Genomic DNA, 14,721 nt, shown 5'->3' on the forward strand with positions numbered 1-14,721 from the left:
GAGTATGAAGTAACTTAGAATTGCACCTTTTAAATTATGTCATGTTATGTTATTGTTCTTCCTTTTATGTTTACCCCCCCCCCCCCCCCGACATAAAATTTTTTAAGCATAAATGATTACAATTGAAAAATTCCATGTTTGCATATCCGACTCATATCTGATTTACATGTAGTCAAGCATTGTTATTTTTTGTATTACTATTATCAATAGTATACTTATAACTGAATTTAATATGAAAAAAACACACACTCAATGTGTTTGTTATTCATGACATTAATTTCAGTACATGTGCATATTTCATGTTTTTATCTTTGCCTAAATTTATTTTATGTTTTATTGATATAAAATTTGAAATAAATAGTGACATAATTATCATCAAATATCTAATGTTTTAATCAACTGTAATCTTTTGTAATCCTATTATCCCCCGCGGTCATTAACACCTTTTTGATCACGCCCGATAGCTACTATAAAACAGAGACCGGAGGAGACCGGGACCGGATGAGACCGGGACCGGGAAATAGTATCGCCCCCAAGAGTAGTCGGAAAAACCGTAGACCTACTTTCTCTTTTGCCGTCTAAAAATAGCAACTTTCGGCAATTTTCAATTTGTTAAATCTAAGTTATTAAAGCGATTTTTTAAAAAATAATTGCGGTTCAGTCGGTCTGAAACAATGTGGAACTTATTAAAAACTTTTGAAATACGGTTACTTTTGCGGACTGTCGCTTTAACAATATTTTGTACATAATGCTTAGTGTTAAAAGGGTATATTCAAGAGAAAAAAATGTTATTTAATAAATTAGCAAATACCTATTGATATACAGTTTTATAATAGAGAACGGAGATTATATTTTGTTAAATCAATATGTTCAAATATTAAAACAAAAAATCCAAAGAAGGGGTTGTCTTTTACTGATTAAATACATGTTGATTTCTCTCAGAGAATTTAGAGTATTATACAATCTAGATCTTCTAATTGCTAGACTGAAAGCTTAAATTACTTATCTATTTGATGCGGATTGACAAACTGTGCTCTGGAAGACATATATCTTATTGAAAATCAATATTAATGTTATCAAGATCTTGTAAACGATTTGCAATGTATCAATGGACACGTCACAAATGAAAAAAAGGATAATTGCAAATGTTCATGATATTAAAACTGGATGGATTTTTATTATAATTGTTGTGTATGAATTAATGATATTTTTCCTTTCTACATCATCTTTGATTTTGGGATAAATATAAATCATAACTCTTAAGTTACTATTGATTTATTATATAAATTAAGCAGAAAAAATCTTATGTGAACGGAAATTTTTAATATTTTCTCAACCATTTAATTACAATTGAAGTATAATCTGAAGGGTTTTTTAATATCCCACATAGAAATGTTCCTTTCAACTTGTGCATTGTGATCAACAGATATAAACGTTGTTTTTGTATGAAAACCTTTTGTTTTTTAGAACGATACAGTTTATGCAAAAATACCTTCGAAAGATCAGATCAACGCGTCTAAATGAAAAAAAATAAATAATATTAGATATTACAGATTTTATCAACAAATACATGACAACTTCCCAAACACTGATGTAAACATAAACAAGAATAAACGGCTTCGAATACTGTGCAAAAGGATATATATTTTACTGTTCATTTCTAAAACAACGTACCCGACGTACAAAATATATTGGCCACTAAATTTAAAAACGATTAACAGTTCGGCTACGTGTATTTATATGTGACAACTTGAGCATTAAACTTAGTGTTGCTATGTCCGGTTAATGACCAAGGTATTCAATCACGTTCAGCACTACATTCGCCAAACTAAACGCCCCTGTTAAACGCCCCTTCTTAAGATAATAAGAACATACCAGAATCTACAAATGACCTGACCTGTAAATACCCTATCCCGTATCCCTGCTTCTTGGCGTTTCTCTCTCCTTTGTTTCTATCATACTTCAAACGTATTTTGCTCATTCCTTCATTGTCATTCACCTTTCACCTTATCCATCAAATTATAAAGGTAACGAAAATATAAAAATCATAACAACATTTACACAATAACAAGCAGCTTGAAAGTGTGACAGACGCGAGGCATAGTATAAGCTAATAAGCCTTCTTCTCAATTCTGTCGTTATTTATTTTGTTTTGTGCATATGACACTTGCTTACTTTGCCTGTATTTTGTTAGACAACCTTTTATTGTTGATTATGCTCTAAACTTGTGTATTCTTTAAAATGTATATTTTGAAAGAAAATATTGTTTAAACCAAAAGCGGTGTTTTGCACGGACTTGATTTCTGTCCTCTAAGGCGATAAAATGCTCCCAACAAACTTATTATCTGTCTTGCACAATTGTCGTTTTGACATCAAAAGGTTGTAAAGCCTTTCTGGGGAATCATTTTTCATCCTACTTTTCCCAAAACGACAAGATGTTTCTTAAGCAATAATTGTATCTATCACTTGGGATTTGACATCTAAACGTTTACAATGTATTGAATCGACAATGATAAGAGATTTGCATGAAAAAAAGCAAAACATTTTGCAGACACATCACTCAGGAGATATTTGTGAAACGCTTATATTGTCATGTTCGACAAAAACAAATCAAATACATGAAAATACTTATCGTAAGAAATCTGATTCTAGAGGTTACATTTATTTATTTCCGGTTGATAAAAGCTGATTGATATGATTTTTTGTAAGGAAGGATAATTCCACAATGTAGGCGAATGCTGTGAATGCACTTTTACAAAAAGCAAAATAGAGTATCAAACTGTACAGAAAGCAGCTAATTTTCTCAATTCAATGGTATTTTTTATATCAAGATGTGTCTCATGTACACCGTTATTTCCTACTTTTGCAGACTCGCATTTGCAACCACTGTTTTATCTAAAGCAACACGTTTTGAAACAATTGAGTTAACAACTTATTCATTGTTACCATCTGACAGCAATTGAATTGTGAGATGAAATTTTGTAGGATAAATATCTTGAAATACATACGAGAATTATTCTTACAGAAAGAGGATAATTGTTTTTTTGTATTAAGCTCAATACGTTAAACCTCACACTTGGCATTGCGGCTTGCTTTACTGTTCGGTTTCACTATAAAAAGTAAAGTAAAGTGTTTGTTATATTATAGTGTCACCCCTCTTAGTTAAGGGCCAGCCTGTTGGGCTTATGAGACACCTACATTCGTGAACATCTTAACCCCTATTCCTTGTCCCAAATGCCAGGCGCATGGCAGGAAGGCAATCGGTACCCCTCGTAATAGTATCTTATTATTTCATTGCAGAGGATTTTTCCGTAAAAAAGGTTTCACCTTTGGCCCTAATTCTAGTGTTTTACTTTCTTGGAAATGATCAGGAAAAATACACCATTAGGTCCCGCCTTTCACGCTAAAGCAAACTTAAGGTTGTTTTTCTTTATTTATTGTAACTTACAAAACATATTATATTGAATTAATAAAAACTTTACAAACTTTAACATTGTCCTGAACATTCGGTCCATTGTTATACTTAAAACTAAAACTGTATTAGCATGCTCTCTATAAAATGCATTCATATTTTATATAAAAAAACTGTTACCTTTGACACTATAATAACAGGTGATTTTTCGTTAGTTTCTGGAAATATATGTTTTGATTTATCTTTAACAATTATACAAGCATTGTCAGATTTTGCGTCTGTAACGTATCTATTTTTCATTAAGATTATGCTAACTGGTTTTGTCCAACTTGAAATACATGAATACGCTCGCGAATAAATTGCTTTCTTACAAGAAGCCACGAATAAGCATTGTCTTATCTGACAAGTTATGATTGACATGTTCTAAAGATGTTCTAAATAATGCAACATTTCTAAGTTCGAAAGCCTTGTATATAAACATACTCAGATTTTTTTTCATTTTCTGTATTGATCAACGCAATTAATTTATACATACTAGGATGTTGTCTATGATACCTAGGTTTAAATATCATTCTTAGTTCATTAAATAATGTGCACTCTAGAAGAAAATGGTATTCATCTTCTAATAAGGAACGAACAGTGCATTTACGTTCATTTAGGGGCGTTGATTGCGGTCTATTCCATCGTCCCGTTTCAATGCTTAATCTATGTGAAGATAGCCGCAATTTTGACACGGACATTCTAAATTTAGTAATATTTAAAATGTTGAGATATGGTTGAAATCTAAATTCTGACACATTTTTGTAAAACCTAGCCCTACTGGACATGTCTAATCTACTTTGCCAATCTTGAATAAAAGTATCTTTTAACCTTTGTTTAACAAGACACAAAAATATCTTTACATTTCCAATTTCTTGATAAACCAGGCATCTTATAAGCCTAAACTACAAAGTAGGTCTTTTGTGAGTGAACACCAATTTGGTTTGTTAGGATGCTGTTTTCAGCATGTTATAAACCTTTTTATAATATTTACTTTCATTACTATGTAATAGTTTCACCCAGTATTTAATAATACTCGTGTATCTTATTGTCTTAAAGCTAAGCCTCCCTAACTCTCCATAAATTAAGTCATTTTGTGTCGTCTTTTTTACACCGAGAAGACGTTTACAGAATTGTAAATGAACTTGTTCAACTTGATTGCCTTGAGCAAATCCCCAAACTTCCCAAGCATAATTTAAAATAGGCGCAACAAGTTTGTCAAATAAATCAAGTCTATGTTTTACTGATATGCTAGTAAATTTATAAAGACATTTGTTCATTTGAAATATCGCTTAAAGTGCTTGACCAGCTAATGTTGTTTGAGCATCAGAAAACGATTTCCATTGCTAAACACAATGCCAATGTACGGAAACTTGTTTGTAATTTCTATGTCAACATTGTTGTAATAAAACTTCATATCCCCCCTCAATCGTCCCTTATGAAATATCATAATTCTAGTTTTATTAGTATTTACTACGAGTTTCCATCCATTACAATATTCAAACAAAGCATCTAAGCTTAACTGTAGTTCATTTTCAGAATTTGCAAATAATACTATATCATCAGCATATAAAATCAGAAATATTTTAAACATATTAACATTTATGCCATCTAGGCCTTTGTGTATAAAAACATCTTCTAAATCATTTAAAAACATAGAAAATAGGAAAGGCGACAAACTTTCGCCGTGCCGTACACCTAACCTACAGTCAAAGTAAGTATTTATTTTAAGAATTAAGTAACCTGGTGACGTAAACGTTATCGGGGTATAAAATAAATTATAATACATGATCTAAGATATCATCCCAAGACAGTTTACGTATAGTCGCAACGTGTATTTGTCTTCCCATTATCATGTAGGAATATCTTAATAATAAGGCAGTTGTTTAACGTGTTGTTCAGAGTGTTATCCGCACCATTGGACTTTGAACTACTTACGACGCACTCATTAAGTTATAAGATTATATTGTTTGGTCGACAATGTTGCCTTGTGCCCATCTGAGGCGTTAAACCATCATCTTGCATCAAGACCGTTCAGAACAGAGTCATGTATAAACTTCCGTACATCAGGATATACACATTTTACACCGCTGTTTCAGGTGACATCGCATGGGAATCTCAACTCATTCGACAGTGGATGTTTGTTTTAGTCTAGGTTGTGTAATACACCTATATGCCGTGTAGATAAACAGCACTATGAGCAATCAGCAAAGAAGTAGTACCTGAAGTCATGGTTATATTTTATAAAGAGAACTTTTTAAGCTTTGATTTAGATATATATAATAATCTCAATTAATAGTCATTTTTATAAATTATATTTGTTAAAATATTGTCCATTTAAGTATGTAATGGGCACGACTCAATGCATTGGTGTGTACGCATTTCAAGATAACAGATTTCAAATACTAGAAGGCTTTAAAATATTGTTATTTACTTGCTTTTTTTATATTCCTTATGGACAGACCGTTGAAAGTTAAACCTTCTGCACACAGTATCTGAGTTATTTATCGTTTAATATCAGCTTCCCAGAATATAACTATGTCTGAAGAAAGCAGGAAGAGATATAACTCTGTAATTTTGTTCTGCAGTACATACTGTTTACAGTCGGAGATATGAATAAATATGCCTACGGGTACAATCTTTATTGAGACATTTTCCCTATACACTAGCAATTTGTAGGCTTAGGTTGTATCTGTTTTGCAGTAATATGGTCTGTTTCACTGCGTTGGTTCAGCGTCGGCGTCGGCGCTTCACAGACAATCATTATTTATAGCGTTCAATGCAAAATATTCGGTATCTAATCGTTGCTTTCCTCTTCTGTTACAATATCGTAGAATTATTACAAAACCTGAATCTAATGATAAATTGTACCAATACTGCTTTATAAATTTTGGCATGGAAAACATATCTGTATTAATGTTTTTCCCGATACCATGTTCATTAGGAGCTGATATCCCTCTGAAAAGTCTAACATGGATTTTTGTTATTGCACAGAGATAAAGATACCTTTGTTTCTGAATGGTTTTATTGACACGTGGAAGGCGTTATATCCATATATTAATGAATAGACAACCTGCTTTTCTGAAATTTAATTAACCAAAAGGTATGAAACGCCTTAAAGATTACAACATTTTGTGTTTAACATTAAACCATTCGTGAGAGTTCCATTGTCGAAAAAAAACATAAAACAATCATAACCTCTAACCACATCACATGTCTATGAATGCATAGACTCAAAACCTGTTGTTCTAATATCAATCATTAAAGGGACTCGCTCATGTTTTGGCACCTTTTTTATCGCCCGTTAATGCATCTGAAACACTTACATGATAACTTCTATACTCTTTGATACTGAATTGCAGAATAAAAAAACAACATTTTAAGTATTATTTTTTGGTTTAAGTGGGATATGAACCAACGCAGGTACAGTCGAACAAAGCCGACAAGAAAACCTCACGTCCACAAGGACTCATTCTCAATATAATGATAAACCTTTTGTTTAATCGCGTTACTTTTGCTATTCAAATCCTTCAAGGCCAATATGTGAGCGTATATCAACACTTATTGAAGGGTCCCAGCCGTCAGTATCTAAGTTTCAACATTTCCAATGATTTGCCATACTTCATTTCGTCGTTACATTGTGTGCATTTTACAAAAGAAAACATGTGTGAGTCCCTTTAAATAATAATAAGACCTACACCAATTTATGTAATCATATTATTTCACAGCAGGCTTGAACGTTTTCTAATATATTACCTTTATATTCCTTTATAACTTTATCATACACATTTTATCAAAATATAAATGATTCCTCATAATAAATATCAAAGGCATACTTTTTTTCTCATTTATATTATATTGGAGACAAATACATTAATTACATTCTCCGATATTTAAGTGCCACCCTTCTGTTATTTGTAATAACATATATCCACACTTAATCAGGTACATCTACTACTTTTCATAAGTGCTGGCAAACATGGTGCATAATGATAAAATTATATAATAAATTAAGCCAGGAACGTGCGATGACAATAATTTCTCAAAATAGCTCAATGCTTTATCATTCACTTAATAACCGTTCATTATCTACGATTCTTTTATTATATTATTGTTTTATATTAATTCTGGAAAAAAAATAGTTTTCCTGAAAAGCAGTCAAATGGAATTGATTCTTTTTATTTCATTTGATCCGGACAATTGGCCGGAATTTGAAACAACTGTTTTCGGAAAATATGCTCATGTGCCAATATCGCAAAAAAAAGCCAAAATTGAATAATGGACTTCTATCCTAAGCTATCTTTGGAGAAAGTCGACGATGATAACTGCATAGAAAACCAGGTTAACGGAAATCAACCTGAATTTGTTCTATTGTTTTCTGCAATCAAATTGCCTCAATTATGTTTGACCATAATTAATCAGAAATCTCTTTTTAAAAAAAACACTCAAACATGTGTGTGATTTCAGAAATGGTAATTTAATATTTTGTGAACAGTAATAACAATATAACATCTTAAAACTAATATATATAGTTTTTTCACGGCCTTTGGGACAATTTTCGTATGCTTTCAATTATGATGAAAATTTAATTAGTTTGACCAATTGTTTTCTGTAAATTTGATAGCATAAACATTGGCTACTATTGTTTAAAAGGCATACTTGTCGATCAGCTCAGAAATGCACGATTTTTTTCTCACTTTTACAACGACGAAATGTGTGCCGCAATGAAAGAGTTTTCGGCACTTCAAAAAGCGTTATTAAAAACTACTATCTGACCAGTGCATGTGAGGCAAATCTTAACTGTTCCAGTAAGGATTTATTGCGAGTGTATGAACCTGTCTCTCAGTGGTAAATTCCTTATTCATAAGTAAAATAAAATGCTTAATCGTTGACGGTGGCAGCTGCTGCCTGAAGTCAATTGAAAGGCTTTAGATCTTGAACTTGAATCTTCATTCACTTACTTAATGTAGCTGGCCTTAACAAACGCTGCGATCATTCAATGCCCAAAATCTGCTAAGCTTATTTGCAAACAGTATTAGCATTGTACGGTTAAAACATCAGCGCAAAGGGTGACGATGATTGCTCAGAAACTGGCAACCACTATGTGAATACGTACTTTTCCACTTACCATTCCTTGGCGATCATATTCCTCACATCTTTCGAAAATCGATGTATTGATGTTTGTAGTGTGTGTGATGCCTAGTGCGTTCCTTGTGTGTTGTCATGTTTGTCATGTCTTTGATGATATTGAAATTTGAGAATAGCACCTTAGTTTTTGCTTCCCCTGGGCTGCTTTCAATGCATTTAAATTGTGAATATGCATTTTAATTCAATGAAAGCATTTTTAAAATTTGTGCTTTGTCACAAAATATTAAATATGATCAATTCTCGTACAAATTAAGACTGACAGTTAAAACACCATATTTTAAGGACAAAATCTGATGTGTTGGATAAATTGAATTATCCCGTAAAATTAAAATGTTTTTAAGCACTCACACTATTAACTATTGAACGTAGCATTTATTTCCTCATTGTATGCACACTAAAAGACAACGAATGTTTCAATTATAAATAAACAAACCAACGCTTTCAAATATTGAAGAGATTTAAAATATGTTTGATTTTTATGCAATAATAGGACAGGTATCGAATCAAGATTTATAAAACGTTTTGAATAATGGAAATTTGATTCATTATTAATGCTATTTAACCCAATTCACAAAAGAAAAAACAAAATATTGTCGTATAAAATACAAGCACCCAATATGCTCCCGTTATTCCACATATTCGACATACAATGAATACTATCGGGACGTTCCCACTCGCCAAAACAAGATATGATGGTTCTTGTTTTAGATAATGTTCCCAGTTAAAGATAGCATCCTACAATTTCAATTCCATTTATTATTTCGTAGTTGATGACTATGTCTATGGTTGAGACGTTTAACGTGTATTAATAGGAAATAGGACTTTAACAGTAACGTAGATTAATTTTTGCAACAAACGAGAATATGAGCTTAGTGGAGCCGTTATTTTATATAGTGTCAGGTAAGTGAGAGATGAGGGATCCAAAGCATTGTTCGGCTATGACATAGGTATTAAACCAGTTGCTATAACTCTTGTCCAGTTGGGTTTGAAATTTCTTTTACCAATTTATGTCAGATGAAGAGTTACTGTGAATTATAGCAATCCATTTAACTCCTGGCGATTATGTTTGAGGTCTTTATAGGCGTAAGTCAAAATTGATATCGATAAATCTGATTTAAATGGAACTCATGTCCTTTGCGTGTGCGTACATTCGTCTTTGTCTGGTGTGTGTGATGTCTTCTGAGTTTTTTTTGTTTGTCCGCGTTTCGAACTCTGATCGGAAGAAGCTATTTTGCATAACTGCAATTAGATGCAAAGTTTATGCTGCGCTCAAAAGATTTAATCACATTATGACTCCATTTGTTTCGTTGATTAAGAAGATGTGTAACTTGTATATTTTCGTAAACTCTTGAATGCATGTGTCTCGTGTAGCATCAGAGAGGTTCATATCACAGTTCATTAGTGCGACCAACATAACCTGTTTGTAAGAAATACCATTACCTTAAAACGTTCATTTTTTTTAAACAATATTCATTCTTCTGAAAAACGAAGTGCCATATTTACACATTTCCTACAATCGGTTACGCAGTTTACGGTAATTAAAGAATGTGCAAAAGTAATACTCTTATCAAAATTACATTAAATAACGCCTGAAAACACATAACAAGTCAATAAAATTGGTCATAATAATTCTTTATCTATTCATGCTCAGCATGTGCAGCCAGAGTGTTTAACTTGGAATGCCTTCAGCATAACTGCTGTGAGTAGAGGTAAGCATCTTGAAATTCTTCTTCGAAACTTGCCTAAGAAAATGAAGTTTTTTTTTTTTGTCTTTTGAAACTAGACATTGTATTCACATTTTCTTCGATACACTTTAATGTAAGGTACATGGTGCTCTGTCAATAGACTGTTTAAACATGTATCTGACTATTAAGCACACACCAGCGATAAGCTACTGATTTTTGCTCGATCTTGGACCATTTATATTAACACGGTTGATAACACATTTTAACTCAATATTGTGTGTGTTTTTTTTAAGAAGCATGTTCAAGACATGCTAAATGCTTTAGATACTATTTTAAGTTAGACCAACTTATAAAATGCAGATATTAGTAATAACTTACAAGCTATAGCACGTTTTATATAGTTTGAAAGGCTGACTGACATTACAGACGCATACCTTACAAGCTATAGCGCGTTTTAAATAGTTTGAATGAGTGACTTACATTACAAACGCATACCTTACAAGCTTACAGCACGTTTTATATAGTTTGAAAGGCTGACTGACATTACAGACGCATACCTTACAAGCTACAGCACGTTTTATATTGTTTGAAAGGCTGACTGACATTACAAACGCATACGTTACAAACTATAGCACGCTATCTAGGCAATTGTTCAGATGCCATATACTAGGTAAATATAACATAAGCCGAAATAATTAAATCAAAATACCTCCTAAGGTAAATGTCTATTATCACCGATATAACTGATCAATTGGTGGTATATACATGTAATTTGTGTTTAGTTTTCATCGTAAACGCATATAAATCGCTCCTTGCGCTCATTTACGTGGACATACAGAAGATACTTAAAAGTTTGTATAGGGTCAACTACAAAGAGAAGCCAATTTCTTTAAAATGTTATTAACATAAAATAATAAATAAACAAAATACTTGTATCTATACCATTAACAGTTTTTCGTTTGCTGTTATTTTTTTTTACTTCAGATTAAGTTGAGGACAAAAAATTATCAAGCTTGTTTAGTACTGAAAACTATAGGGATATTTTAATTATTTGTAAAATGAAGATTATTAATTTAACATTTAAATATTAAACTGGATTTTGAAATAGCACACAACATCAAAGTTTTACAAAAAATTGAAAAAGAAAGATGTAAAATGCAAATGCTTTCATTCATATATCCGAACTAAGATATCCTTAAAGTTAAACGATATTTGGTTGATCCGTTTTCACGCTATTTGTTTATTTTCACTATTTACGATTGAGGCTGAATTTGCAATATATCAAGGTAGTATATCATAAAATATTTACACCTCAACTTCCATTCCTTAAATAAACTGCCTTTCTGTAATTGCGGTTATCATCCGATGAACGCAACGTCTTCGGATATGTTCGGATCGCAAATTCAACGAATTACAATACAAATGGAAATTGTTGTTCTTGTTGTTTTTGGTATTGTGTCAGCAGGTCCCATAAATATAAATCATCATTTAAGAAATATTTAATTTTAGTATGTTATATGTATTGTTGCCATAAGTGCTTCAATTTTACGTTTAAAAGTGATTTCAAGTTGTTGATCTTTTTCCGCGTTAATGTGACGTCATTTGATAAAATGTTTCCGGTCGGTCTATATACAGAATGGGTAAGAAAAGATTAATGAAAGGCTTTTTTACATGAAATGAAGTATTTTTTCACCAATTCTTAAATGTAATAATGAACTATTGGTGTAAATATAAGTAATGAATGGATGTCATTATCGGTGTATAAACGGAATTGGGCTGGTAAAAGTGTGTTGAGTCCGAAGGACTCTATGCGTACTTTGATAAGTCCAATTGCGTTGATGTCCCCGATAATGACATAAATCCCGCAATTCATTATTGAAAACAATTGAGCTTATAGATCATGTATTGACTTTCAATGGATTTGTAAACTGTATTGAAGTAAGTATACCATTTTTTTTATTTCTAATATATGAAACAGAGTAGAGATTTATCCTGTCACTTGCATACGAATCGGTTCAATAACAAGGTGCCGTGTAAATTTTAATTTATCAGGATAGTACAACACGTGATGGTTTTCTACAGTTAGGTGGTCATGTGACCGCGAAAACGGAAACTATTCTGCAATATCAGAGGAAAAGTACAAATAATGTTTCAGTATGTTATCATTAGTCCGCTAACAACCCACTTCAACAATCACTTGCCTTATAAAGTCCCATCACTCTGCATAATAATGACACTAGCAAAACAATCCATTAGAAAATCTACTTGCGATGTGAAAATCTTACCCCTCCCGCAAATGCTGGAAACTATGCAGCATTCAGCGATAGTTAATTCCATTTCTGTGGTGAATGACAAAAACACACTTACAACAAAAATGAATTATGTCTTTGCCGATGCAGTTCTGAACATCAAACACTATCAACATGAATTAAATCCATTTAACATGTGGCGATTGTTTGTAAACACTCATGATCTTGAACCATGACCTGTGTACTGTACTCTGTGACTTGCGGAATAATTGTTACATCGTCAGATAATGTTTGGTGACTGATCCATGTTTACGCACTTTTAAACGCTTTTTTATGTTTTAAATTGATATTGACGTATTAAAATGCAATGACATTGACTATAAGCGTATTGAAAAAAGTTGAACAATTTTGAGAACTATCTTGGGGGCGATTTTAACATGGATAACGAGTGTGCTTACGTCACCAGGGAATAAAAGCAGTTGTCCCCCTTATTTTTAGAGATACTTGATCATTTTAAGGTTATTTATAGTGTTTATATAAACTAAGTAACAGGATAAATGGAATTTTAGGTTAGTGCCGTGGATGGGGAGAAAGTTTATCTGTCTCGGCTGCGAAATATATGAATTCCTCCGCCTTGCCAGATAAACTTGTCACCATCCACGGCACTAACCTAGTATTCTCTATATATCTTACAATGTATTCTTTTTGAATTTATTGGTTTGTCACACATTAATAACATATTCCTACAAACGTTGCAGTTTTTATATTATATACTTGTTTTCAACGTTTTAGATGATGGAATGGGGGAACCATGGATAAATTTGATAAATATCAATTTATATATATCATGCTATACTTTCTTTCCGGTTTAATATAAATAGCGCGTATTTCCTGTATTAAACGCTTGTAACATAACAAAAATGTAATAATATTCCGCATTTTGTAAACAATTTAATTGGAAACAATGATATTTCTTACTTGGTAATATTCTAAACTGGTTTTATGACAAATATTTCTTTGAGTATAGAAGTCCATTTACCATACAAATAATTAGAGAAAATCATGATATTTCCTTTTGATTTCATAAAAATGGTTCTTCAACCGGTGGTCATTTTTCGTATGCATACAGGAAATGATGTCATTGGCATATTACGAAATGATAACGTAAAAGAACGGTTTATGACGTAAACGTTTATTACAAAACATTTTTTCTTTATAGCTTTGTGGTTTTGTTGTGATTTTAGAGGTCAACACTATAAAGTTGTTTTGAATTTTTGGTGTTTGAATTTCATGTTAAAAAAACATAATCATATACATAAAGCATATGCTTTTGAAAGTTTATTTATCATATTTATAATTAATAAATATAACGCCCGAGGTCTTTAAAAATCCAAATTTTAATAAAACATATATCCCCGCAGGAAAGGTATTGAAGCGCTCAGCAAGTAAACTAATACATTTTTAACGTTTGTCTGGTGTAAAAAATGCTTTAATGAATTGCTCAGAATTTAATATTACTGACGCAATCAATCATCAAACAAACTGAAACTATCATTTGATATGATAGATACCCACAACACCACATTCTTTCAATAAAAGAAATGTAATTGGATGTCATGTGTCGGTAAGAAGGTCTCAATTAAGTGAAATAATGGCTTATTTCATTGATGTTATATTCCTTATTTGTATTCATAGTAAGACATATTGCATTCATGGAGCATACATCACTCCCAATTATATTTCTTTTATTGAATTATGTGGTGTAGTGGGTATTTACCAATTAAGTTTATAGTCTTACTATAAAATCAAATAAGGAATATAACATCTATGAAATAAGCCATTATTGTTTTAATTGAGTTAATCAACCACAAAAAAATGTTTCTGTTGTTCAGTTAAAGTCATTACTAAAAACATATAACGTTGTTGAGGGACGTAAAACAAATAGTATAAATAGTATAAAATAGGCAGATAAAGACTGACATATCCCCAGTTGAAATTAAGAACAGTATCAACTTCGCCCCACGACAAAGGAATACATGTGCATTAATTTAAAACAAAATGGCCCCAGAGTTATGGTTTAAGCAAACTTCAAATTGAAATGGAATGGACTTGATGAAATAGATATAAAATGCCCACCCCCTTGTTGAAATCCCCCGCCCTATTTTCACCCCCCCCCCTTTTTCTGTTT

Source organism: Mya arenaria, chromosome 6 (assembly GCF_026914265.1).
Source record: "Mya arenaria isolate MELC-2E11 chromosome 6, ASM2691426v1".
Taxonomy (NCBI): Eukaryota; Metazoa; Mollusca; class Bivalvia; order Myida; family Myidae; genus Mya; species Mya arenaria.